We start from the raw sequence: 6,469 nt of genomic DNA on the forward strand, positions 1-6,469 counted from the left end.
TTACCATTGTTATGTTCAGTGTCTACCAGTATAGGCAGTGCGGCAGCTTATAACTGTTCAGTAGAGGTGCCATTGTTTTGCTTTTGCATTATCAAGATATTTAACCTTATAAATCATAATTGGAGCGAACTATATAGAATAGAATTTATGTAGTAGTTTTTTCCTAACACGATTAGACCATGTTCAGTGCAGCCCAATTTCTGTGTATTTCAGTAAAGATTAGTAGTTATATTCTTATACATAGGGGGCAGTATTATAGTAGTTATATACTTGTACATAGGGGGCAGTATTATAGTAGTTATATTCTTGTATATAGGGGGCAGTATTATAGTAGTTATATTCTTGTATATAAGGGTAGTATTATAGTAGTTATATTCTTGTATATAGGGGAGCAGTAATATAGTAGTTATATTCTTGTATATAGGGGGCAGTATTATAGTAGTTATATTCTTGTATATAGGAGCAGTATTATAGTAGTTATATTCTTGTATATAGGGGGCAGTATTATAGTAGTTATATTCTTGTATATAGGAGGCAGTATTATAGTAGTTATATTCTTGTATATAGGGGCAGTATTATAGTAGTTATATTCTTGTATATAGGGGGCAGTATTATAGTAGTTATATTCTTGTATATAGGGGCAGTATTATAGTAGTTATATTCTTGTATATAGGGGCAGTATTATAGCAGTTATATTCTTGTATATAGGAGCAGTATTATAGTAGTTATATTCTTGTATATAGGGGGCAGTATTATAGTAGTTATATTCTTGTATATAGGGGCAGTATTATAGCAGTTATATTCTTGTATATAGGGGCAGTATTATAGCAGTTATATTCTTGTATATAGGGGGCAGTATTATAGTAGTTATATTCTTGTATATAGGGGCAGTATTATAGTAGTTATATTCTTATATATAGGGATAGTATTATAGTAGTTATATTCTTGTATATAGGGGGCAGTATTATAGTAGTTATATTCTTGTATATAGGGGCAGTATTATAGTAGTCATATTCTTGTATATAGGAGGCAGTATTATAGTAGTTATATTCTTGTATATAGGAGCAGTATTATATTAGTTATATTCTTGTATATAGGAGCAGTATTATAGTAGATATATTCTTGTATATAGGGGGCAGTATTATAGTATTTATATTCTTGTATATAGGGGGCAGTATTATAGTAGTAATATTCTTGTATATAGGTGCAGTATTATAGTAGTTATATTCTTGTATATAGGAGCAGTATTATAGTAGTTATAGTCTTGTATATAGGAGACAGTATTATAGTAGTTATATTCTTGTATATAGGGGGCAGTATTATAGTAGTTATATTCTTGTATATAGGAGGCAGTATTATAGTAGTTATATTCTTGTATATAGGAGCAGTATTATAGTAGTTATATTCTTGTATATAGGAGGCAGTATTATAGTAGTTATATTCTTGTATATAGGGGGCAGTATTATAGTAGTTATATTCTTGTATATAGGAGCCGTATTATAGTAGTTATATTCTTGTATATAGGAGCAGTATTATAGTAGTTATAGTCTTGTATATAGGGGCAGTATTATAGTAGTTATATTCTTGTATATAGGAGCCGTATTATAGTAGTTCTATTCTTATATATAGGGGCAGTATTATAGTAGTTATATTCTTGTATATAGGGGCAGTATTATAGTAGTTATATTCTTGTATATAGGGGAGCAGTATTATAGTAGTTATATTCTTGTATATAGGGGACAGTATTATAGTCGTTATATTCTTGTATATAGGGGCAGTATTATAGTAGTTATATTCTTGTATATTGAAGCTGTATTATAGTAGTTATATTCTTGTATATAGGGGGGCAGTATTATAGTAGTTATATTCTTGTATATAGGAGCAGTATTATAGTCGTTATATTCTTGTATATAGGAGCAGTAATATAGTAGATATATTCTTGTATATAGGGGCAGTATTATAGTAGTTATATTCTTGTATATAGGAGCAGTATTATAGTAGTTATATTCTTGTATATAGGAGCAGTATTATAGTAGTTATATTCTTGTATATAGGGGGCAGTATTATAGTAGTTATATTCTTGTATATAGGGGCAGTATTATAGTAGTTATATTCTTGTATATAGGGGGCAGTATTATAGTAGTTATATTCTTGTATATAGGGGCAGTATTATAGTAGTTATATTCTTGTATATAGGAGCAGTATTATAGTAGTTATATTCTTGTATATAGGAGCAGTATTATAGTAGTTATATTCTTGTATGTAGGGGCAGTATTATAGTAGTTATATTCTTGTATGTAGGGGGCAGTATTATAGTAGTTATATTTTTGTATATAGGAACAGTATTATAGTAGTTATATTCTTGTATATAGGGGCAGTATTATAGTAGTTATATTCTTGTATATGGGCAGTATTATAGTAGTTATATTCTTGTATATAGGGGCAGTATTATAGTAGTTATATTCTTGTATATAGGGGCAGTATTATAGTAGTTATATTCTTGTATATAGGGCAGTATTATAGTAGTTATATTCTTGTATATAGGGCAGTATTATAGTAGTTATATTCTTGTATATAGGGGCAGTATTATAGTAGTTATATTATTGTATGTAGGGGCAGTATTATAGTAGTTATAGTCTTGTATATAGGGGCAGTATTATAGTAGTTATATACTTGTATATAGGGGCAGTATTATAGTAGTTATATTCTTGTATATAGGGGCAGTATTATAGTAGTTATATTCTTGTATATAGGGGGCAGTATTATAGTAGTTATATTCTTGTATATAGGGGGCAGTATTATAGTAGTTATATTCTTGTATATAGGGGCAGTATTATAGTAGTTATATTCTTGTATATAGGAGCAGTATTATAGTAGTTATATTCTTGTATATAGGAGCAGTATTATAGTAGTTATATTCTTGTATGTAGGGGCAGTATTATAGTAGTTATATTCTTGTATGTAGGGGGCAGTATTATAGTAGTTATATTTTTGTATATAGGAACAGTATTATAGTAGTTATATTCTTGTATATAGGGGCAGTATTATAGTAGTTATATTCTTGTATATAGGGCAGTATTATAGTAGTTATATTCTTGTATATAGGGGCAGTATTATAGTAGTTATATTATTGTATGTAGGGGCAGTATTATAGTAGTTATAGTCTTGTATATAGGGGCAGTATTATAGTAGTTATATTCTTGTATATAGGGGCAGTATTATAGTAGTTATATTCTTGTATATAGGGGCCGTATTATAGTAGTTATATTCTTGTATATAGGGGGCAGTATTATAGTAGTTATATTCTTGTATATAGGGGGCAGTATTATAGTAGTTATATTCTTGTATATAGGAGCAGTATTATAGTAGTTATATTCTTGTATATAGGAGCAGTATTATAGTAGTTATATTCTTGTATATAGGAGCAGTATTTTAGTAGTTATATTCTTGTATGTAGGGGCAGTATTATAGTAGTTATATTCTTATATATAGGGGGCAGTATTATAGTAGTTATATTTTTGTATATAGGAACAGTATTATAGTAGTTATATGCTTGTATATAGGGGCAGTATTATAGTAGTTATATTCTTGTATATATGGGGCAGTATTATAGTAGTTATATTCTTGTATATAGGAGCAGTATTATAGTAGTTATATTCTTGTATATAGGGGGCAGTATTATAGTAGTTATATTCTTGTATATAGGGGCAGTATTATAGTAGTTATATTCTTGTATATAGGGGCAGTATTATTGTAGTTATATTCTTGTATATGGGGGCAGTATTATAGTAGTTATATTCTGGTATATAGGGGCAGTATTATAGTAGTTATATTCTTGTATATAGGGGGCAGTATTATAGTAGTTATATTCTTGTATATAGGAGCAGTATTATAGTAGTTATATTCTTGTATATAGGGGGCAGTATTATAGTAGTTATATTCTTGTATATAGGGGCAGTATTATAGTAGTTATATTCTTGTATATAGGGAACAGTATTATAGTATTTATATTCTTGTACATAGGGGGCAGTATCATAGTAGTTATATTCTTGTATATAGGGGGCAGTATTATAGTAGTTATATTCTTGTATATAGGGGCAGTATTATAGTAGTTATATTCTTGTATATAGGGGTAGTATTATAGTAGTTATATTCTTGTATATAGGGGCCAGTATTATAGTAGTTATATTCTTGTATATAGGAGCAGTATTATAGTAGTTATATTCTTGTATATAGGGGGCAGTATTATAGTAGTTATATTCTTGTATATAGGGGCAGTATTATAGTAGGTATATTCTTGTACATAGGGGACAGTATTATAGTAGTTATATTCTTGTACATAGGGGGCAGTATTATAGTAGTTATATTCTTGTACATAGGGGGCAGTATTATAGTAGTTATATTCTTGTATATAGGAGCAGTATTATAGTAGTTATATTCTTGTATATAGGAGCAGTATTATAGTAGTTATATTCTTGTATATAGGAGCAGTATTATAGTAGTTATATTCTTGTATGTAGGGGCAGTATTATAGTAGTTATATTCTTATATATAGGGGGCAGTATTATAGTAGTTATATTTTTGTATATAGGAACAGTATTATAGTAGTTATATGCTTGTATATAGGGGCAGTATTATAGTAGTTATATTCTTGTATATATGGGGCAGTATTATAGTAGTTATATTCTTGTATATAGGAGCAGTATTATAGTAGTTATATTCTTGTATATAGGGGGCAGTATTATAGTAGTTATATTCTTGTATATAGGGGCAGTATTATAGTAGTTATATTCTTGTATATAGGGGCAGTATTATAGTAGTTATATTCTTGTATATGGGGGCAGTATTATAGTAGTTATATTCTGGTATATAGGGGCAGTATTATAGTAGTTATATTCTTGTATATAGGGGGCAGTATTATAGTAGTTATATTCTTGTATATAGGAGCAGTATTATAGTAGTTATATTCTTGTATATAGGGGGCAGTATTATAGTAGTTATATTCTTGTATATAGGGGCAGTATTATAGTAGTTATATTCTTGTATATAGGGGACAGTATTATAGTATTTATATTCTTGTACATAGGGGGCAGTATCATAGTAGTTATATTCTTGTATATAGGGGGCAGTATTATAGTAGTTCTATTCTTGTATATAGGGGCAGTATTATAGTAGTTATATTCTTGTATATAGGGGTAGTATTATAGTAGTTATATTCTTGTATATAGGGGCCAGTATTATAGTAGTTATATTCTTGTATATAGGAGCAGTATTATAGTAGTTATATTCTTGTATATAGGGGGCAGTATTATAGTAGTTATATTCTTGTATATAGGGGCAGTATTATAGTAGGTATATTCTTGTATATAGGGGACAGTATTATAGTAGTTATATTCTTGTATATAGGAGCAGTATTATAGTAGTTATATTCTTGTATATAGGAGCAGTATTATAGTAGTTATATTCTTGTATATAGGAGCAGTATTATAGTAGTTATATTCTTGTATGTAGGGGCAGTATTATAGTAGTTATATTCTTGTATATAGGGGCAGTATTATAGTATTTATATTCTTGTACATAGGGGGCAGTATCATAGTAGTTATATTCTTGTATATAGGGGGCAGTATTATAGTAGTTATATTCTTGTATATAGGGGCAGTATTATAGTAGTTATATTCTTGTATATAGGGGTAGTATTATAGTAGTTATATTCTTGTATATAGGGGCCAGTATTATAGTAGTTATATTCTTGTATATATGAGCAGTATTATAGTAGTTATATTCTTGTACATAGGGGGCAGTATTATAGTAGTTATATTCTTGTATATAGGGGCAGTATTATAGTAGTTATATTCTTGTATATGGGGGCAGTATTATAGTAGTTATATTCTGGTATATAGGGGCAGTATTATAGTAGTTATATTCTTGTATATAGGGGCAGTATTATAGTAGTTATATTCTTGTATATAGGAGCAGTATTATAGTAGTTATATTCTTGTATATAGGGGGCAGTATTATAGTAGTTATATTCTTGTATATAGGGGCAGTATTATAGTAGTTATATTCTTGTATATAGGGGACAGTATTATAGTATTTATATTCTTGTACATAGGGGGCAGTATCATAGTAGTTATATTCTTGTATATAGGGGGCAGTATTATAGTAGTTATATTCGGGCAGTATTATAGTAGTTATATTCTTGTATATAGGGGTAGTATTATAGTAGTTATATTCTTGTATATAGGGGCCAGTATTATAGTAGTTATATTCTTGTATATAGGAGCAGTATTATAGTAGTTACATTCTTGTATATAGGGGGCAGTATTATAGTAGTTATATTCTTGTATATAGGGGCAGTATTATAGTAGGTATATTCTTGTATATAGGGGACAGTATTATAGTAGTTCTATTCTTGTACATAGGGGACAGTATTATAGTAGTTATATTCTTGTACATAGGGGGCAGTATT

Source organism: Rhinoderma darwinii, chromosome 3 (assembly GCF_050947455.1).
Source record: "Rhinoderma darwinii isolate aRhiDar2 chromosome 3, aRhiDar2.hap1, whole genome shotgun sequence".
Taxonomy (NCBI): Eukaryota; Metazoa; Chordata; class Amphibia; order Anura; family Rhinodermatidae; genus Rhinoderma; species Rhinoderma darwinii.